A 24,050-nucleotide genomic window follows, 5' to 3' on the forward strand; every position below is an offset into this window, starting at 1 on the left:
ACTCATCCACATGTGGAAACTCAACTGCTTTCCTGATTGGCTATAAATACCAGAGTGAAGAATGCCTCCCTGCGTGGCTTTGTTTAGCTTCCTGATCTCAGCTTCTGATTTGGCAGTCCCACCCCTGCTGTCATCCTCCTTTTCAGGTCTTTTGAGGCAATTATTTTCTTCGTTCCTGTACCAGCTGACACCAGGCATTCCTCCAGCACTCCGGAAAAGACTGCAGCTAAGTGCCTAGTACTCTCCAGTAAGAGTTTGTTCTTTGAGCGCCGTGCTTTCCTAGAACAGCTGGCGTATTTTAGACCTCGTATTTTGGCAGAGTGCTTATCTTGAAGTGACAAATGCATTTCTGAACATTCTACATTATTATTGTAGTTACTTGCCTAAATGTGCTTCAGGAAATCTACTTGAGCTCAAGTACTACAAAAAGTGACAGTGCAATTTTAAAAGAGCATTTACGTGACTTTTCTTTCTTTAGTAGCATAACTCTTGGATTTAAATTCATGCCTGTATTTCATGTTTGAGGATTTTGGTTTTGAAGGGTTTTTCACACACACAGTGAAACCAAACCAAACTGCGCCACCCTAACTGTTTGAACCCAGAGTGGACATTTGTATTTCTTGGATTGTTTTTGTTCCTTTTAGTTTAACCCTATGCATGCAGGATAGTTATACGTGATATAATTAATGCCCTTGTTTGTCTTTCTTGTGCATGATAAGTGCAACCACAGTTCTATTTGTAGTGTGCAACAGTGAATCTCTGTGAAGCCAGAACTAGTGTTGAGGTACTTATTGTTATGGTACTCAGTTTGGGCTTTCGGTAATGCAGTGTTAGTAATTGTGCCAACAGTTATTATTATCCAAGAAAAGTGCTGGAACGTCCCAGTGTTCTCCTACCGCTCCTGTGCCCTTATCAGAAAGAGAGATTCAGTTTCAAGGAAGTTGAGTGCACTAACTCTACTATCACCGAAGATATAGGGTGCCTGGCTGGACTGGCAAGATATGGCAGTGTTTTGTCTCTTTCTCTTCCTCTCCCCCTCTCCTTTTGAGACACCTGCTGGGGTTTCTGTACCCACCAGGAAGTGCTGAGAAGTGTTCCAGAAGGTCGGGGCATACCATCGCCCCTGCAGACATCCTGCTTTTCAAGTGAGTGGCCCGGTCTCAACAAAATATATGTGTGCCCCGGAACACTCAGCTCTCTTCACACCCTTGCCTATATCCCTCCCGGTCTTGACATGGTTCCTGCCTCTGTGCACACAGGTGACTCTGGCTATCCCAACCTTCCCTGTCTACTGACACATGTGAGACATCCGACTACTGATGCTGAACATCATTTCAATGAGGCCAACAGTAGAACACAGCATGTGATTGAGAGAACCTTCAGGCTACTGAAGGCCAGATTCTGTTGTTTACACATCTCCAGAGGTGCCCTACTCTACAAACCACAGAATGTGTGCCAGATCATGGTTGCCTGCTGCATGATATACAGTCTGGCGCAGAGAAGTCACATCCCATTGCTGGATGCAGAGGATGTGGCAGCTGGACCAGTGGCTGATAAAGGAGGAATGGGGAGTGAAGAGGGTGAGGAGGATGCAGCTGACTCTAGAGCAGAGTTGATACAATACTTTCACTGAGCTATAGGTATGTGTCAGGGGTATGTAATGTGACCTGTACTCCTGGCTGCTTCTGACATTGATCCTCCTAGAGTCTGTAAGCACTGGTGTAATTGGGTTCAGCCCTGCCTCTGGGTGGTTTTGTTGGGGTCACATTTCACCATCAGTGGGGCTGTTACTGTACGCATTTCAGTTCAATCATCTCCCTGCTATTGTGTTGCTTCACATATGACATGTTTGTGCTTTGCCATTGTTCCCTATACTGCCTCTTCAACTGCAATATGTGTGATATACATTGTGGTGTCAACAGTATTGCTGCCCCTCCTAAGTGGACACAACAGAGGGCAGTGCAACATTACTGTATTGATTGGGGTACATGCCTTGTGTTTAACTTTGTCTGCTGTGATGGAGAGACCATTGGAGATGGTTGTCCTGGTAATGTGGGTCTCACATGGACACACGGCCAGAGCTGACACTTGCCAAATCACCCTTGGGACTTTGTTATTGTGGTGCATGTGTGCTGTATGGACATTTTAACTTCTGTAGTAAATGTTGTTTCGGTCTTGTTCTACTTCCAGGGCGTTGGGGTGGTGCACTCTGGTTCCTGCTTCACCTGTGACCTCCCTTGACACGCGTCCATCCCCTGCCTGCTCCACTATCATCCATGCTGCATATTGGTTCCCCTTCTGTCACTTACAAATACTTTGGCAGAACAAGGGGTTGATAGTTAAACCTGCAACACCACAGTAAATGTTACTTCTTGCAATAAAGCACGTAGGCAGTAACTGTGCTCAATAGTATTTATGTTTGCTTGACAGGTGCAAGGGGGAAATGTGGGATCATTGTGGTTGGACTCCTCAGAGTAGTCTGACCAGCTGTGTGTAGACTGGATCCAGTATACGGGGCCATGGTAGAACGGAGAGATGACAGTGGGTAGTCAAAAGTTGTCTCTGTGGCACACAAGGGAGAATGTTCAGGAGAGGGTCACTTCCTGGTGGTGGTGTTGGTCTTGGCATCAGATCCTGCAGAATGTCTGGTTGAACGTCCTTGTTTCTGGGATTGCCTTACACAAATCACTTGTTGTTATTGGTGAATGCTTTATGTTTGTCGCGCCTTGAGGCTGTTTTTGTCACGCCTTGCAGACTGCCCCGTTACATGGATTATTGCAGGATTGCCGATATCCTTTGGCATGGGTGAACTATTTATTTTGTCTCTCCCCTTCCTTCTGCATGGGCCATGGCACTCAGGGCATGAACAGGCACAACAGGGTCACATTATTCAGTATTACCTAATCAGAGTCATTTCTTTTGGCTCTCCCCTTAAAACACTGTAACCTGATGTAATCTTGGAAGCACTTCGGGCCTCAATAAAAGGGAGCTCGGAAAGTGCTATAGAGAAGCTTCAACACCGTAGTGTTCTACAGTAACAGCGGAGACACAACCACTGTAGGCATGGAAAACAGGTGTTGTCAACCCCCTGCCATGTGTAATGTGTGTTACCGTCCTCGCAAACATGGGAGAGGCTGAGCAGCATTCCGAGAATGGGACCCGTGCTAGAACCAGCAGTTTACAAAAGAATCGCTATAGTCGATGCCCAACTACTGGAAAATGTGAAATGATTATAACACACGAGGCCCCCCAACACACACCTGTATATAATAAGTATACCGACACGGCAATGCACGAACACGCAGCTGCATTAAGTGCACACCCATTTAACAGTTCTCCCTGGCACTAACGAAGCTATGTTATTAGCACGTTGATCCTCACCTGCTACCTAGGGCTTCACTAGCAAGATCCCAAATTGCTGGCAGTAACTAGCAGCACCATCAGGGTAAACTCTTGTGGGACCACAGCAGTACACATTATTGGACACGGTGCAGCTCAGCCAAGGAAGGATGTGTCTGCCCATGTAAATTAATTAACCAAGCAGGACTCTGCAAACTACACCAGAGATGTCTTTGATGTAGCTCTTCCAACTGCTTTCCTGGCACTCCGGCATCTAATTTTGGTGTTAACCCAGCTTGTTTTGGAGTGCTAACGCGTCCTTTTATGTCAATTTATTACACATTAGGACTCGTTTTAGGCCAATGAATCTTGTGACCCAGTGGAGAGACACCGTAGGACGAGATAACTGATCAATATGTCAAGCAATATATCAATAATGTCATCAATATTTACCACCACAATGCACTTTACTTTAGACAAAGACATTAATCAAATTGTCGACGCAACCATGACCTTTCAGCCATGAATAACCACACCTTGGTAGAATTTTATGAATTTTATTCCCTATTGATTACAATCTATGAGCAGAAGAGTTAATCTCAATACCAGGAACCATAAGAGCATAGTCACGATATGGCAACTGTGATAAGATTTCATTAATGCAAGAATCACAAACATAAGAACATAGCACGGCGTGAACATAGTTTAGATTACAACAAACATCATATGTGTATCAGTTCAGCATAGCGTAACGTCAGTCATTTGTCTATTTGCGTCAGTCCGAGTGAACTCCTATTCTAACCACTAATTAGCATCAGCATGTTGGGCTTCATGCAAAACAATTTAGAACATCAATTTAGAAAACATCTAGCTATGGTCTCTATCAAAATGAGCAGTTGTTACCTAGAAAGGAAAAGCAAACAGACAAGTTACAGATTGTATTGTCCTAATTACCCTCCAAGGATTAGGTCAGCACACAGGATCAGTCTTCGTCTTCAGGACATCAGTCAAAACGCCATCAGTCTATTGTAAACTCGTCTAAAGGACAGGGGACACTTCCCTCATAAGGAGTGACAGAGTTTCTGGATAAAATCAATAGCATTTCCCTACCTAGTTCTAACGACCCTTCTGTAACATGGGTTTTTATCCCTTTTTCGTAATACCTTCCCCCAAAATTCTATTGGACATTCACTATACCCCACTATCTTTAACCTATCAAATTATACATTAGGTAATTCCAATTGTCATCCCATGATAATTCATAACATTTTGATTGGTCTTCATAATTGACGCCTTCGGAGGTGGCACATCCGGGGGTTACTTTGTAGTGTGGTTAGTTTTACGTATTCATTGCGCTTTAGCTTCAGGCTTTAGGCCTTTGTGCACTTTGCCCTGAATATATTTTATTCATTTGCTGACAGCTTAGAGCCTCTGTGCACTTTGCTCTACATGCTTTTTATTAGGCTTCGTACTGTTATTTTTCAAATAGCCAGTTCTACGGTGTTGTTTTTATTCATATCACACTGTTTTGCCTACTTCAGCACTGGAGTTCTCCATAACATATTTACTCTGTGCTTCAGTCAAGGATACAGTCTGGTACATTGCCGATAGACGTGGTAGGAGTTTAGACTTGGCATTCCTGCGTAGGGACATTTTGTGATCACGATGACATGTTAGTTATAAAATCACTTCCTTGTCCCAATACACGCAAGAGGGAGATTCCGACCAGGGAACCACAACTTGACGCTGACTGCCTCGTTGCAGATGCTGAACCAAGATCACAGGTCTTTGCTCAGGTATGAGGGCTGATGTCTCCACAGTGATTCTAATAGGCAAGCTAGAAGCTTAACATGCTGTGCTCTAGATAGAACAAGCAGAGGGAGAGTAGAAACAGTTTGACAATATGATAGCTTTGTTTTTATGTTTTACTCTCCTGGTAACTATTACAATCCTACTGTGTTGTATCGTTCTGGTTATTGCGGCTCACGCCTTAATATCTAAAATACAATCGTTTTATTAAAACATTATATAAAACTTATACTGTCTTTGTCATTTTTATATGAGATCATATTGGAAATAAGAGAGTTGGTTTGGATCTGAGTAACCACGACTTCCCTGAGAAGTTCCAAAGATGTCATGCGCTCGGCTGCCGAATCATTCCTTCCACATGGGAGAAATGAGGCACTGCTAGTTAGCCGGAGCAAAAAACGGATTTAGGGTGACAGAGTTCTTTACACGTGGGTCAGACTCAGTCCCCCACACCGTTATAGATCCTGCTACCTAGAAATCCAGTAGTCTCATTTAGAATAATGAGAGCCCACGCGACAACTTCACCTTTTGGCACGTCTTCTCGGGTGATGAGTTCCTTTGTCCATGGTTTAAACGTCCTTGTACATTACATTAATCTACTTTTGTTTCAACTTTGTACATAAACTCATACTAAAGCAGCAAGCATGCGGATTAGAACAGAATCTGTGTTGATACATTGATCTTTCCAAGTTGAAGAAAAAGAACATTTGCAGGGTCATGGCCCTTTGCGAGTCAGCACACTGAAAAACAGGAAAATGCTTTTAATATGAGAGCTAGGCAGCTAAATCCACAGCTCACGCTAACTTAAGGCCTATAGGATTATCAATGGAATATCGTAAATACTAATATAAGCTTGATTAGTCATATCAGGAACAATTTTACTCATTATTGTCATTAGTTCACATTAGTAGCCCCACATATCATAGTCATAATTCAAATGCACGTTAAGCAAATCACTAATTATTGTCGTTTTCTATGCAGCATCGTTAAGCATTGATATAAGCATTTCACTTTTAGTATATGTAATTTTTAAACTACGCTCTCACAGTCCCTCCTCTGATGACGCTCGTCATCACACAAACCTTTCCTTTTGACCTTTCTTTCTTAATTTTTCACCTTGCACATAATGCGCATTTCAACATCTTGTCCCTTATGTGAACTTTCCCAAATGTCATTGACCATTTTCTCTCTTTCACTTTCTTCGTTTCTTCTGGTTCTTTTAGTACAATTTTTCTTAATTTTATCATTAATTTTGCATGCCCCCCACAATCCTAATAGACAGACCAGAACAATTAATAGACCCATTAATTTTTTTGCAAGCACTCCATTCCAAATATTGGTAAACTAGCTCCCTACTCTAGCAATTCCTTTTCCAAATTTCTCCCAGACACCAAGTTCCTTCAAATCCTTCAAATCTGTACTATCTCTAGTAAGGTTAGTAAGCATACCTCTAATCTTTTTACTATTGTCCAGAATGAACGAGCAACAATGGCGCTCGTTAAGCATCTTGCAGACCCCTTACTCTTTGCTAAAAGAATGTCTAAAGCAATCCGATTTTGAAGAGTCATAGCTCTTTCTGCAGCGAGTTCAGTATCCATCAGGAGTATAGCCCCTGTGAAATTTGTCAGCATGTTATCCACAATAGTAGACAACTTTTGAATTTTCATAGAATTCAAGATAACCCCCACTGAAGGGATTATAGCTTCAAATATGTCACCAATGACAGCAACCACTGATTCTCGTTTTTGTCTAGTGTGTTGTATTTCAGACGTTTTAGGTATTTGTTTTAAGTCATCAATCTGGTAGATCTTTGGGAAAACTATCCCCAGATAACATGTCCCATACCAACCCTTTGGGAGACGGTAATAAGCATTAAGCCCACAGATGTAATAGATCCCAGGGATCGCTGGATCCTGTCCATTCAACATAAATGTCCACTTACTCTTAAACAAAAACACATGTCTGCATTCACTCATTCCCACAAACAAATTGTCCTGTTCAGATTTTGGCCTATATACACAAAGTCTACCTACATGTAATGTGTCTATAGCTAGCTTGCCTTGTGTTTTGATTGCAGTGTACGCATAATCATTTGCATATGTGCTTTTCTCTAATCCTTTTTCTAATCTTCACTTCAATGCTTTGCGTCTATCATCAGTGTGATCTAAAAAGCTTTTCTCTACAGGTGATAGCAAGCAAGTCAAATTATTGCGATGTGCATAAGCAGTTCCAAATGTAAGCGTCGGCTCAAAGAATCCTCTAACTATTTTTATATCATGTTCCTTAGCTAACTTGTTCAAGAATTCAATCACAGGCACAAAAGAAAACACAACATCCGGATTTGAATAAAAGTATTGCACATGCTCTTGATTATAGAACCTTGTTAGTAGCAAGCTGCAACTAATCCTGTAAGTTAGAGGGAGGCTATGGTAAGTAACTCCCTCCTGCACAGATGAAGGAATCTTGGTGCACACATAACAATCTTACGCATCCATGGTCTCCACATACTCATTTAGCAAGCGATAGAAGACATTAGTAGAAAGTTCCCCCTTTGAACTAGTTCCCTCATGCAAGTGTCTTGAATCCTGCGCAGATCTTTCCCACAGTGTTAGTGTTGTAGTTTCAGGTTTTGAAGTAGCGTTAATAGTCTCTTTCTCTATCCACGGCATTCCCACAATCACTCCCATAATTATTATTGCACACACAATACCTATTATAAGTCCTAGCCAACCACACACCTTACTTCCCTTGTTACTACCTCTATTATAAGCCTTGTCTGTATAGAATCAGATAGTAGATCAACAATCAACTTAAGGATGATTTAAAATTTTCTCTTGCTTTCTGCGTGTATTTACAGCATCTTCACTCACTCCAGGACCCCTTTTGTCAAATCAGATTAGCAGCTTTTCACAATCAGGTTTCTCGAAGTCAATCCGGTTCTAATGTCACATTCGGTAATTTACAAAGTCTCTCTTTCAGTTTTCAGATTTTCAATTGTAACCAAGTCTTTCCTTTGGGTTAGTTCAGGTACTGTAGTACTGGCCTGGTACTTCTCGGTCAAAACAGAATGCTAGGAATTCTTGTTGCCACTCAGATGTTGTAGCATACGCCCGTTCAGGACCTGTATATCTTCTGTTTGCGACTCTCTTTCTTTTCAGCCTTCGTTCACCTTGCTGTTCTCCTTCACTTAGATCTTCCACTCGGGATGTATCGTTCTCCTCTATTATTGTGTCTCTTGGTATGTCTCTTATCTTGAAGAGTGGTTTATCTGGCCAGTTATCACCCTTATGCGTCTTCTTTTGATGTGTCTTATCAGGATGCTGGACAGCACCCTCCTCTTGTACTATGGTGTTTTCGCTTGATGGACCTGCAATTGGCTCAGGAGACTTTGGCACGCTCCGATTTCTCTCTACTATTTCTCCTTCTTCTTCTTCTTCTCCTTCTTCTTCTGGGTCTGTGCCGGGTTCGAGTTCTAACCCGTATCTGTCTACTTCTGGGAGAATCTCTCCTTGATTTAGTTCTTCTGCTGCCTCTACTGAGATAGGCACTCTGTCACCTCTCTTGAACTCATTGACTGCTTGAGGGACAAGGCTGTCCTCAGTGGGCTCTCCGGCAGTCTCAGTTCCTTCTTGACTGTTTTCTGGCCCTGAGACTTCTCTTCCTGAAGCTGTTGTGCCAGAAACTTCAAGTTCCTCTTCAACAGGACACGTTACCTTCTTTGTGTGACTGGCATGTATCCAGTTTGGAACTCCGGCACACTTTACAGCAGTAGTAGTTGTCAAAATTACTTGATATGGCCCTTTCCAACGTGGCTCCAGACACGACTTTCTCACGTGCTTCTTGACAACCACCCAGTCACCAGCTTGTAGAGAGCGGCCTGGATCGCCAATCGGTGGCAATGTGTTAGCTTCCACCTGGTGAGAGAAAGAGCGAATCACATCAGCCAAACCTTTGCAGTAGTCCAACACCATATCATCTGTGATATTCACTAGAGCATTTGCAGGTACTGCTGGCAACCTCATAGCTCTACCCATGAGGATCTCGTGGGGGGATAGTCCAGTTTTCTTGTCTGGGGTGTTTCTCATTGACATCAGCACTAAGGGCAATGCATCTGGCCATTTCATATTGTTAGCTGCGCCCATTTTTGCCATTCTCGATTTTAAAGTACCATTCATTTGTTCCACTAGTCCTGATGCTTCGGACGGTAGCTACAATGCAGCTTCGATGTCAAGTGCGGCACACAAGAGTTTAATCACCTCATTGTCGAAGTGTCTGCCCCTATCTGACTCTATAGCGACCGGAAACCCGAACCTTGGTATCAGTTCCCTAAGTAGTAGTTTTGCAACTGTAAGACTGTCATTCCAACGTGTGGGGTAGGCTTCAATCCAGTGACTGAAAACACACACAATCACCAACACGTACTTCAATCCTCCACAAACAGGCATCTCAATGAAGTCCATCTGCATTTTGCTGAATGGACCACCAGCTCTCCCAAAGTGGCTCAAAGTTACCACTGTCCCTTTCCCAGCATACATCTGTTGACAGATGATGCACCTGTGACAAATGACTTCGGCAGCATGTCTGAATTTTGGATTGAACCAGTCGATTTTAAATGACCTGATCATTGCATCCCTTCCAAGGTGAGCCTGTCCATGATACAGCCTGGCAACCTGAGATAGAAGGCTGTTTGGCAGGACTAGTTTTCCTTCTTCTGAGACCCACAAATCATCAGCTCTCTGTACACATTGCATTCTCTGCCAGGAACGTTTTTCTTCTTTGCTTGCGCAACTTTGTAATGTTTTTAACTCATCTAGCGTGTCAACCACCCGTAATGCAAGGTTCAAACATGTGTCACTTTCATTTTGCGGTAACAATTCCCACTGCTCCTTAAACGATATACAGTTCAATGCACAAAACCTTGCGACTTGATCTGCATAACCGTTTCCCATGGACACAAAGTCTTGTGATCTAATATGAGCACTGCATTTCACCACGGCAATTTCAAGAGGTAACTGAATCGCATGTAACAAATCCTTTATTTGTTCACCATTTTTCACGGGAGAACCAGAAGAGGTCATAAAACCTCTCTGTGACCAAAGTTGACCAAATCACGTACAATTCCGAATCCGTAACTGCTGTCAGTATAGATAGTGACTCTCAAGTTTACAGCTGCGTGGCATGCTTTGGTAAGGGCAATTAATTCTGCCACTTGAGCGGAAAACACTCTCTCGATCCAGGAGGCTTCAATGATACCGGCTATGGTACATACCGCATAACCAGCTCTCAGTGTTCCAACAGAATCTCTTAAACAGGACCCATCAACAAACATGATACAGTCATTCTCTTTCAACTGTGTGTCCTGAATGTCTGGACGTGGTTTGGTACATAGTTCAGTTACCTCAAGACAGTCATGTTCAAATTCTTCCTCATTGTTGATTTCAGTGTTTTCAACAGGAAGTAAAGTTGCCGGGATCAACACGGTACACTGCTTAAGTGAGACATTTGGTGACCCCAGTATGATTGTCTCATACTTGGTGAGACGAGCATTTGTCATGGGCTGAGTTTTAGTTCGAGTCAACAGAATTTCAACTGAATGCGGAACCATTACTGTTAGGGGGTATCCCATGACTATGCCTTCACATTGCGTAAGGCTCTGACCAACTGCTGCAACTGCGCGCAAATAACCCGGTAAGGCTGCTGTGACTGGGTCCAAGGTAGCTGAAAAATATGCTACAGGGCGATTTGCACCTCCATGGACCTGTGTTAAGACAGACAAAGAACAAGCATCACGTTCATGACAGAACAACAGAAAAGGCTTCGTATAATCAGGCATTCCCAATGCTGGTGCCCTGCACATGCATTCTCTTAATTCCATAAATGACTCAAGCTCTTATTTGGACAAGGCTATGGTATATGGTTCATCCTTGATCTCTTTGCCTGCCAGTTTTGTCAAAGGTTTTGAGATGATCGAGAAGTTGGGTATCCACTGGCGACAGTAGCCCACCATTCCCAAAAACATCCTGACATCTCTTTTTGTCGTTGGAGGGTTAATTTGCGAAATGGCTTTTATTCTTTCCTTTGATATTCTCCTGGACCCTCTTTGATCAAATGCCCTAGGTATTTCACCTCTTTCTGACAGTATTGTAACTTCCTGGGTGACACCTTGTGCCCATTCTTTCCCAAATGATTCAGCAAGGCAATGGTATCGTATTTACAACTGTCCCTAGTTTTGGATGCAATCAGCAAATCGTCAATGTACTGCACAAGGGTCGAATTAAAAGGCAGTACCAGGGACTCCAAATCCTTTTTCAATATCTGATTGAAGATGGATGGTGAGTCAGAAAACCCTTGAGGAATTCTGCACCAACTATACACCTTATCCAGGAATTTGAAACTGAACAAAAATTGGCTATCCTCATGAAGAGGTATCGAAAAGAAGGCTTGTGACAGGTCTACAATAGTAAACCATTCAGCATCACAGGGAACCTGGAACATGATTACTGCTTGATTGGGCACAACAGGGCAAAATTTTACCACAATTTCTTTTATTTTTCTCAAATCCTGCACAATTCGAACTTTCCCACAGGGCTTCTTCAAACCCATTATGGGGGAGTTACACGGACTGCTCAAAACCTCTTTCAGGACTCCCTGTCTGGGAAAACCTGCAATTATTTGTGACACTTCGATGAGAACGTCTTGTGTCATATGATATTGTGGCACCTGAGGGAACACCGCATTTGGCTTTATCTGGACTTTAACTGGTTCTACCCCTTTTATTAGTCCTACTTCCTTTCCGGTCAGGTCCCATACTTTCTCTGTTACCGTCCCCTGCAACTCGACAGGTAGATCAATCAAGGTAAGCATCGGGAACAGGGTAATCAAAGGGTAATCCTCATTAGCTGTCCCTGTGTCCTCTTCTGAGAACTGTCCTTCATCTCCCTCATCATCACTATTTGTCTGCACTTCGATTCCGTCATTAGAACAGGTAATCGAACATTTTGTTTTACACAGTAAGTCCCTTCCCAGTAGGGATACCGGACTCGAATCGCAGACTACAAACCTATGTAGCCCCTGAAAGTTGCCGATCTCAACCTGCACTGGATCTGTAATCGGGTTTGTCAGATACTGGTTTGCTACTCGTACTACCCTTATGGTACGCCCTGAAAGTGGCAATTTTGGAACCTCTGCACTTCTGTCTGTAGAGCGTGTAGCTCCGGTATCAACCAGAAACTAGACCTTATAGCCCATCACCTTTCCTTCCACATATGGACCCCTCGGATCCACCTCTAAGGATGCTGCAAGCCTGCACTCTTCACTGTCTGAGCTATCGTCTGACCATTCCCCATTCATGCCATTTTCACCTCGTAATGGGAACTGTTGTACTGTATTATTTTGACTCATTACTTGACCTGTGACCTGTTGAGGAAGCATCACCTGTTGCTGCCCCATCGGAGCCATTGGTAATTGCATTTGCTGTCTAGGTACCACAGGAATCTGCTGTTGTACTGGTTGCATTTGCACTGACTGAAAACGCGGCATTTGCATTTGCTGTATGGGCTGTACCCCTTGCATTTGTACCAGATTGTTCTGAAAATTCGGGTTTTGATGTCTCATTTTCAGGCCCCGTACATTTTGTAATGTACCAACATTGGCACTTTGCTGAACAACACCATCCTGCACCATATTCGGGCACTCCCGTTTCCAGTGCCCCACGCCCCCGCACGCGTGACATGGTGACATCTTTTTCGCCCCTTGTACGTCATTTTGAACCACAACAGTATTCAAGTCTGGACCGCGATTCACAAACCCTCGGCCTCGACCTCTCGGCTGTGTCTGAAACACACCATTAATTTGCGGTTGTTGCTGTATCATCTGTTGAACTCCATTTCCCTGTATTCCTGCCTGTGCAGCCCTTATCTGCATCACCATCACTTTCTTTTTCAGCTTTTTCTGCTTCAGTTCAATCTCATCACTACAGTATTTCGCATTCTGCAACACTTCATCAATAGGCTTTGTTTGCCAACAAATCAAATGATTCTTAATCATTTGGCTAACTTCTGGTCTTAGTCCTTCGACGAATCTAAACACAAGATGGTTCATGTCCTTCGGTTCAATTGTCTCAGTGCCACTGTAGTGTTTGAAGGCTTTTAACAACCTTTCATAGTAAGCATGTATTGATTCCTTAACCTCTTGAGAGGTCCGGTTGATTTTCTGCCAATCAGTCACCTTTGGCGGCACCTTTTGCTTCAAAAACTCAATCACCTTATGATAATACTTCATCACCTCTTCAGGGGGTGCGCCGGTCACCTTATCCCTTGCCGGCTCCTTTGTCGGCCAATCTACCCCTCTCTTGCATTCAAGCCACAAATCAGGCGAAACAATGATCTCAAACAAGGTATTCAAGTCTTCCCAAAGACACTTTGCAAGTTTCACATACCTGTCTGTTTGTTGATACCACTCGATCGGTTTCTCTCTCAATCTGGGATAATCATTGGTAAAAGATAGGATGTCTCCTTTGGACCACGGTACATGGACTAAGATACCACCAGCTGTCTCTCTCATAGGTAATATTTTTACTGAATCCACATTGGGGGAGGCCTTAGCTTGGTTAGACCCTGGACTGTCACCTTTTTCCTTGTCTCTTTTCTTTGCCCACCTGCCTTCCCATTTTTCCAGTGCATCCCAGATTTGCGCACTTTGCAACAATTCTTTCAAATGTGCCTTCATTCCCGCAGACCTCATGTGCTCAAAATCTTTGGAATCAAAGTCTAATCTGTAACTTCTTTTCAGATGTTTAGTGTTCCGATGTCAATGTTGTATTTATCTGCCAGGTTCGCTAATCTTTGATGCACCTTGCCTACCTCTTTGGTAATCTTAGGGCACAGGAATCTTAATTCTGCTTCCGTATAGGACTCCAATCTGTTTACTCCCATCGTACCTTCCACTAATTCAGCAGCTTCTGCCCCTAATCTTACAAAGATTAGGTACTCATCTTGCTTTTCCTTTTCTGGTTCGACTGCAACCACTGCAGGCTTTTGTGAAGTATAAGTCTTCTCTAGCCATTCATTTAGCTGTTGGACTGTGAAACCCTGCAGTGAAATGTTCCCTGCATGCATCATCGGGGAATGTGAGGTGTTCGTACTCATTGTCTGCGGGGTTAAAACTCCTAACCCTGCTTGACACATTGCTTCTATGGGTGCTCCCACTGGACTAAGGTCCATTAAAGACCTCAGCTGTTCAACTGCTTGCTCTCCCGGGACCATTATCTGGGTAGTTCCCATAGACCCTCCTCTTATCACATCTTGAGTCATCACTCACTGATCACATACGCCAGTTTTACCCTGCGCATATAATGGTACTGGTGGACCAACAGTAATTGGCAACGATATGGCAGCAGGTGTTTGACCTGGTCCCAGACTCCGTGGAGCAGTAACTCCATAGGTCTGTTCCAAGGTACCCGGGACAGGTACTAATAGCGGGCCAGCTACTGGGTTGTACCCTGGTATCAGCTGTGGCTGCGGGTGGGACAGTAATTTCGGTGTTGACTCAATCTGTACTAATTTTGAATTTGTGTATATTGGGTCTGGCGGCACTAACAGATTTGTAGTAGTCTCAAGTACTGGGACGTCTGGATAGATTCTCTGTATCTGCGGTTGAGATTGCAACTGTATCAGTATGTCTGGTGCAGTGGGTACACTGACACCATTCTGTATCGGAGCCGTATCACTAGTCTGTACCGTATCAGCAACTCCCTTTTCCTGCGTCTGGTTCCCAGGATCCATGCTAGTGCTTGGAGCACTATCGCTCACCGCATAAGGTGGCGGGCGATCATGAAATAACCTGTCCATGAATTCCTCATTGTCTGAATCATCTTCCTCTTCCCAAGGTCTTTTATTTTCTTTAGATTTGCCTGAGTCTTTATCTGTCTTAAAGGAGGCTTTCTTTCCCTGTGTTTCTTCTTCCTGTGTTATTGCTGGGAACAGTTTTAGTCCGTCAACAATTCCCCTTCTCCACATTTTATTCTTGTTATCCCATCTAGCCTCAGACTAAGATATTTCCGCACTTCTCAGCCTTCTATGGAACCTTTCATGTCTATGTTTAAGGGCCATCAAATCCCAAATCTCTAAAGCCTCATATTGAGCTGGCCTCAGAGGTAGTTTATGTATACTTAACATCCATCTTAAGTTCTCCAACACCTTTGGATTGAACGTCCCATGCTCCGGAAATGCTAAACATCCCTCCTTCTCTGTTAATTTGCGCCACTGCTTCATCCATAAACATGGCGCAACACCCTTCTCTTCCATAACCATATAAACTGGAGTACCCTCGGGTGGTGTAGGCTCCCCATCAGTTGCTACGATATATGTGTCTCCCTTCAGAGCACTCTTAAATGCTTTAACAAAATTCATTTTTGCGATTTTCCCTTGTTTTGTATTTGATCAGAAGTGACTTAGTTCCCAGGACACTCTTCACCCACCTTTCTCAACCTATTGCCTCTCACGGACGGCAGCCAATCCATGTGCGACCCCTCTCGACAACTGACCTATCTCAGCGCGGCACCACTGACGTCATACTCACACACACTGCAGCTGACAAAGTCTTGCGGCTCGTCCGCTCCTTACTGAACCCACACAAACTAATGCAATTATTGCAAGCACCTTAAATGACAATACAAATCTGCCGGTTTACTACAGGTAGGTAAACACATTCGCTTCAGAACTTCACAGAGATTTCACTTGAAGCCTCAGCCGCTACTTTCTCCTTGTCAGTTCCCGCATACGCAAGCAGAATTCAACCCGCAAATTCTACTCTCGACTTGTCAATGGCTCGTCCTAGTGCACTTTAGAATTTGCCAAATCTCCATCGAAGGTTTCACACATGCATCTACTCAAACTTGACTTGTCAACCACGCCCGATTGACCTATTAAACCGTACAAAGTACAACATAAACCCAAGTGTCTCCTACACTTGTCAACATACTCCGGAGTCTTAGACCATGACAGGTCCGTACATAAATAACCAACCACGTGGATCATTTTTGAGCACCAAGCGCCATACTCATATGAAGTACGCAGACTTCCCTACTCTCATACTGCGGAGTACGCCTACTCCTACTAAACAACACATACTTAACCTAAATTCACACAAATCTCACAATCACCTGCAAAAAGGCATAAGCTAAACAAGCGCAAAAACCCTAAACCACACACATTATGGCGCCGAGAACATCCCCAACTCACTTAGGCAGGCTCCGAGATCCCGGAAAGTCATGGTGAATTTAGCAACCCATAATACCTCCAATTTGCATTATCATAGAAAAACAAATTAAACAATGATTTTCCGTCCTAGGGCCCCCAAGGGCCAAACCATCGCTCTGCTACCAGAACTGCTAACGCATCCTTTTATGTCAATTTATTACACATTAGGACTCGTTTTAGGCCAATGAATCTTGTGACCCAGTGGAGAGACACCGTAGGACGAGATAACTGATCAATATGTCAAGCAATATATCAATAATGTCATCAATATTTACCACCACAATGCACTTTACTTTAGACAAAGACATTAATCAAATTGTAGACGCAACCATGACCTTTCAGCCATGAATAACCACACCTTGGTAGAATTTTATGAATTTTATTCCCTATTGATTACAATCTACGAGCAGAAGAGTTAATCTCAATACCAGGAAGCATAAGAGCATAGTCACGATATGGCAACTGTGATAAGATTTAATTAATGCAAGAATCACAAACATAAGAACATAGCACAGCGTGAACATAGATTAGATTACAACAAACATCATATGTGTATCAGTTCAGCATAGCGTAACGTCAGTCATTTGTCTATTTGCGTCAGTCCGAGTGAACTCCTATTCTAACCACTAATTAGCATCAGCATGTTGGGCTTCATGCAAAACAATTTAGAATATCAATTTAGAAAACATCTAGCTATGGTCTCTATCAAAATGAGCAGTTGGTACCTAGAAAGGAAAAGCAAACAGACACGTTACAGATTGTATTGTCATAATTACCCTCCAAGGATTAGGTCAGCACACAGGATCAGTCTTCGTCTTCAGGACATCAGTCAAAACGCCATCAGTCTAAACTTGTCTAAAGGACAGGGGACACTTCCCTCATAAGGAGGATAAATATAAAGGGCAGTCTATGGGTCGAGGATGATTTAATAAGTCTCAAAATCACCAAACAGAGTGACAGAGTTTCTGGATAAAATCAATAGCATTTCCCTACCTAGTTCTAACGACCCTTCTGTAACATGGGTTTTTATCCCTTTTTCGTAATACCTTCCCCCAAAATTCTATTGGATATTCACTATACCCCACTATCTTTAACCTATCAAATTATACATTAGGTAATTCCAATTGTCACCCCACGATAATTCATAACATTTTGATTGGTCTTCATAATTGACGCCTTCGGAGGTGGCACATCCGGGGGTTACTTCACCATTTGGCACGTCTTCTCGGGTCATGAGTTCCTTTGTCCATGGTTTAAACGTCCTTGTACATTACATTAATCTACTTTTGTTTCAACTTTGTACATAAACTCATACTAAAGCAGCAAGCATGCGGATGAGAACAGAATCTGTGTTGATACATTGATCTTTCCAAGTTGAAGAAAAAGAACATTTGCAGTGTCATGGCCCTTTGTGAGTCAGCACACTGAAAAACAGGAAAATGCTTTTAATATGAGAGCTAGGCAGCTAAATCCACAGCTCACGCTAACTTAAGGCCTATAGGATTATCAATGCAATATCATAAATACTAATATAAGCTTGATTAATCATATCACGAACAATTTTACTCATTATTGTCATTAGTTCACATTAGTAGCCCCACATATCATAGTCATAATTCAAATGCACGTTAAGCAAATCACTAATTATTGTCGTTTTCTATGCAGCATCGTTAAGCATTGATATAAGCATTTCACTTTTAGTATAGGTAATATTTAAACTACGCTCTCTCAGGAGCATGACTTTGTATTAACATATTAGCTACAGGCAGTGAAACAGCAGTCAGGCTCGGAGTGGTGGGATACAAACACGACTGCTGATGGGCACCCGCGGCGCACAACAGTAACTTCCCATACTCAACCCCTGCCTCAAGCTTCCAGGAAAGCCCTCTGGTATTTCAGTTTCAGTGAGCTTGTTTTTACTAATCCCTTTTGTAACCGGGTGGGAACGGTGCATCTTGTGGGTACGTCGCTGATCTTTAGGAGACGTGCTTGTGCTTAGGGAGTGGCTACACAGACATTGTCATTACAACACCAATAGCTCTAATTCTCGCAAATGTGAGACCTATCGCAATGCAAATGCTTGTTGGTCCTTTCTTTTGTTTGTAAGGAACTTAAAAACTTTGGTTTAATAGTTAGGGGTTCAGGGACCTTCTGTGTAACAAAAAAACAAGCATGTACAGCATTTAGATTGAAATTAAAATATTTCGCTGTGGGTAAGGTTGTTACATTAGTTTGAAATCACCTGCATTGAGTACTATTCTAGACATATCATATTCCTGTGAAGTTTGTGTGACATCTCAAAACTGTTTTTTTTTAACCTAGTGGGTGTCTATACCAGCATAGACTGAATTCTTCATTAGTTCCAGTCACTAGAGTGTCACACCATCTACCCTAATCTGTATGTGTGAATAATAACTTCTTCTGACCATCTAGGTCACAATCATGGCATTCTTCTTAACACACGTGACCAGAGTGAATGTTCTGCGTGCCGTCTTTCAGAGACACCACAAGCACCAGTCACAGATGTGCACTGAGTTTCACCACTAACCACCAACCATTAAAAGATTGTGCAAGTCTCCCCACAAAGGCTGTAGAGTGATCTAGAAGGCTAGGCCTTCTACCTAAATCTGTCTACTTTGCTTCTGATCTCAACAGAGTAGGAGGTAATCTTTCTCGAGAAGCACCTCCATGGCCAGGCTGGAAATCCAAAATAATCTCAAAGAAAGAACATAAGGCTTTGCATGTGGTCCAGGACGAAGGAACAACCTCTCTTTGCTATTGAAAGCGTTCCTGAAATTCGCCTCTGACAGTATACCAAAACTGTATCCCTTCTTTCCATTCCCCACTGTGTGCTATGTTGTTTTATGTAAATTCAGTTGTATATTTAAAGCACTTGTCAAATTGTTAATATAGAAAACTGTTTCTGGATCCATACATGTATAAAACACAGCAACTCTCCACGGCCTTTTAGGGCTAAGATTGCACTTTATAAATAACTCTAACGAAAATAAAATGAAAACAAATAAAATGACTGTACTCATTCCCTTAATAGATATTTGTCCAGTTCATGGTAAGAGATTCTCTCATGTGGCTTTAAACCACAATCATCTTCTTACATCAAAAATCAGATGGCGTTTAAAAGAAGATGGCAGAATCATCTGTTACACATTTTTCATTGTTCCCTTGATATGTGTTTCTTGAATTCCCACGCTTGTACCAGACAGACTAGGAATTTATCTACAGCTAAAATGTGCTTTTTCCCATGGGGGACTGACAAAGCCTGTTTTAACATATGGAAAGTCTTGGAGGAAACTGATATGGTGCCTAAATAACACCATATCAGCATTTGCTGCACCTAAATTACCTTCCCAGTGATAAAATCCTCACTTTGAAATTGTCATTACCTCAACCTGTAAGGACCTTGTACTTTTCTGTTTACTGCACTATCATCCCTACCCATTTGGGTATTGGAGCGTTGATCATGTCATAACAGTCAATATAATCACCATATTGATGTAACGATTTTGCCATTATTAAGCACTATAACCTTAAAGGTTGTCAGTTTCTCTCTCATTTTTTAAAACAAACGTATGGTAGGTAGTGTTTCCAGTTATCACGAAATTACTTTGCTTTTCATGAACTTTATATGTTCTCGCCAGGAGTCATACCTTAGCTGAGTATCACATTTCAAAGAGTATATTTTTTTCAAAATAGCAACTACTACACAGAAGAAAAAGAATATTGCAAGAATAACACATAAAAATAAGAGAACCTTTATCTGTTTGTATATCATTCATGCGAGCCCTTCACCAAACAATACCAACGTGTGTGAAAATGAGTTGCACAATCAAATATGATTAACACTTGCACATTTTGGGATTCAAATTGTTATTGTATTTATATATTTTTTTAGAAAGTCTAGATTTTGGAGGAACATGTAGAGAAAATAGGGATATTTAGTGCCTGTGTTTAGAATTAGATGCCCCATTGAGGTATAAAAAGAACATAAGAAGCAAACACTGCTCACATAGTTTTTTAAAAGTGCTCAGATTCTTCCTGAGTACCTATGCTCACATTTCATCCGGTTCTGGGATTCTAATTTTAATGAGGCCTTCATCAGGATTAAAGTGGTCCAACATCACCTAATAAGAGAGAGGAGGTAGCATTGGGTTAAACTATTTTTTTTGCAAAGGTTCTGTTGAGGAAACAATGAGTCTCATTGAATTGTCATACTGTCCAGGGATTGCTGTTGGGATCCCAGTGTTGCTTTCCCGTCGCATGACATGCTGCTGTACCATGACAGGCATGGGTGGAGTCCATCTCATGTTTGCCAGTGACGCAAGTATGACAACCATGGTTTCTATATAAGCCACCCCCATTGTACGAACGCCACTTGCTATACTCACCCAATCAGCTGCGTCTTGAGTAGCACCTTCCGGAGATTCATGTTCCCTCATCGGCAACCATCTTTTGAGGGTCCTGTCCCTTTGCCTGCATCAGTCTCCTAAGTAGTCTGCTCCCTGCCAGCATCAGTTCTATGGTCAGCTCATGTTCCCTCACCAGCATCCATCTGACATTTCTGCAACAAAGATACAGCAGCACGATTAAAGGCAGTAACGTGCTTGCACCATAAATGCTCTGCACAATTACAGTATATAGGTACCTGGAACCCCACGCGCTATCTCTTCCTAAATTGCCTTAAACATTCCTTTGAACTCTGCAAGCACATGAGAGAAAATGCCAGGTCAATAATCGGCTGTAGATGTGATAATGAGTTGTGGATAATGTTTGAACCAAAATTCTGGTGCATGATTATTTGAATACAGGCTTGTGTCAAACCTTTTTTTGCTACAAAATAAGAAAGTTCAGTGAATGCGAAGTTAACATTCATGATATTCAAAAGGGCAGGAGTGTGAAGGTGCAAGTATAAGGTTCAGCATTCTATTGTTACAATTGGGGAATTGTGCCAACCATAAGAAAGTAATATGATGGCTTTATGTATGTCCAAAGTCTATGTATAGTGTTCTTTGTATATCAGACATAATTACAGATCCCATCTACATTGGAATCCTGGACTCCAGAAATGGAGTTGGTGCCATGATGTATTGTTACCTTAAAAAAGAAACATTTTACAGAGTTAAAGTCAGGTTATATAATTTAAACATGCACCAATGCTACATACATTAAATAGGACTCAGGAAGAGCACATGCATTTATATTTCTTTCTTTTTTTTATTGTTCAAGGTCCAGAATGCCATTGTAACACACACAAGAGAGGGGGCACAACAAACGCAGGAAAGGAATCTCCACCAGGTATCAAATCAGGTGTAGTGACGAGTTGTATAATGATAATTGATAGTGGATATAATATGAATTACTTCTGTAGTAATAAGATTGTTCTCTCTCTCTTCTCCTTGCAGAAGGATCAACAAAGCAGGAAGGTTCACAGTCCAGAAGGGAATTCCAGTGTCTGAAGAATCGCTCATTGTCTCTCTCTCTCTCTCGTTCTCCATTTCATTCCTCTTCCCCTCTGGGGCCTCAAGCCTGGCTGAGATATTTTCACACAGGTCTTCTTTACTGTGAGGAGTTATGTACTAGCTTCTGGACTTGTCTCGCCTCCGTAGAAACTCAGATTGGTGAGTAAACCTAGTCTGACAAACAGTTCATGTATGGTGACTTTAGACTTGTAATAGTGAAGTCAGAGTTTTTGATATAATTTTGAAATTGTCACTTTGAGAAAGCTTACATTTTCTTGCTTCAGTGATTTAGTACCTACAGCCTGTCTCTGGGCCATATCACTGTGTGCAGTAGGCAGTTGTACTGTTTGTATTACTTATAGACAGCCACACACAATAGAGAGCTTAGGTGTGCCTGGGTGGGTTATCATTGGGAGGATGGGATTAGGCACAGCCCCACTTACACCTGAATAGGCTGTCTCCTGCCTTAACAAAGAAATATTGGACCTCAGGCACCAACTCAGCCACCAACTCTTCAGTACACTCCCGGACCTGTGAATACTACAGAGAAAAGACTGTTGTGCTGCTTTGCTGCCAGAATAACTGCTACTCTGCTGCCTCTCTGCTGCCCTCCTGAGAAGGAGGATTGGAGCTGAGCTCTTACTCCCAGGCTGAAGTGACTCCAATGGTCAGCCAGCAGGCCTTCTCTTCTGAGCTACAGGACATAACAAGCTCCAGAGGCTCCCTGCAAGTGCTCAGCTAATCTACTGCTTGGACCTGAAACTGGACCTGTCTGAGCCCTCCTAGCCTCTGCTGAGTGAGTTCCTGACCCTCAAGTGGTGCCCCTCAGATCCTGGACCCTTGACGTGACTCAGTTGAGCTGCCCTGAAGTGTTTGGGCTCTTCGCAAATGCGAAAGGGCCCATTTGTGGCAAGACTGTGCTTTCCGCTCCAACCGCCAATGCACTACAGCATCGACCACCACAGTGACAACCAACGTGACGCTCCAGCCATGACCATCTGCGACAAGAAAAAGGATCTTCGCACTACAAAAACAGCCATCTGTGATGCCTGGCAGGCCTTTGCTCAACTTCGACAGACACCTGCTCTCCTCTCCCTTCTCCTCATGGCCCTTCCCTTCACAAACAGATCTTTTGCCGTGATGTAATTTCAGATGTTGCGTTCATGTTATTAATGCTGTTATAAGAACATGTTGTGCAATGTGATATGTGTGGTAATAAGTGCATGGTGGGATGGGCATGAGTTATACTTACTTTGGGGCACAAATTATAGTTATGTGAGATAACTATATATGGTGAATTTCAGTGATTTTGTTAGTTAAAATAGTATGTTTTAACTAACATTTTAAGCTAGTTATAGTGTCCCTTTAATATTTGATTTTTTTTCAGTGAATTTGTAAGGTGTTTTTATTATGAAGTATGATATTATTACAATTCCTACCTGTAATGTCACTTTTGTCTTTCTTTAAAAAAAAACAAAATCCATGTTTCTTAAATGTAAAGTAAGATATTCTTCATTGTGCACAGAACGGGGTTGGGCATTCAACCTCCCTCCGCGTATGGCCTTTGGCCATGCGCGGTCTGTGGTTGGGTGCGGGGCGTGGTCTAGGAAAAGGTTCTGCACCGTACCCCAGGGTCGCACAGCCCCGTTTTTATACTTTTGTTGGGGTTCTGTAGATCCGCAGATCCACCCCAATGCCTAGCGCGACAGCCCTGGGGAATTGCTGCAGATATGTGGATCCACCATGAAGCACCAGGGGTCTCAAGCTAGGCATCACAGTGGATCTTCAGATGCACAGAACCCAAAAAAAAACAATTTTTAAAAACTTTGATCCCATGGTGGGGTCACTCTGAGACTCCCACAGAAGGTCCAGGGGGGCTGGGTGCCTCACTCTGTCCTCTTATAACTTATTTTGTTTCTTTTCTTAAGACTCTGGGGTGAGTCCTAAGATGGCGTGCACAACTTTTCCTTTTAAATTGTGTGCAGCCAAAGACAACGTGTGGTTAAACTTCCTGAGCTATATTTTTGAACCTCAATTTCTCAAAAACTACTGAGCAGAATTACACCAAATCACAAAAGCATGCTTTCTGGACCAAGATCTTACTTTTTGCCAAATTTGGTGTAATCCTGTTTAGCCGTTTTGGCTGTAGCTATCTGAAGTGACTATG

Source organism: Pleurodeles waltl, chromosome 11 (assembly GCF_031143425.1).
Source record: "Pleurodeles waltl isolate 20211129_DDA chromosome 11, aPleWal1.hap1.20221129, whole genome shotgun sequence".
NCBI lineage: Eukaryota > Metazoa > Chordata > Amphibia > Caudata > Salamandridae > Pleurodeles > Pleurodeles waltl.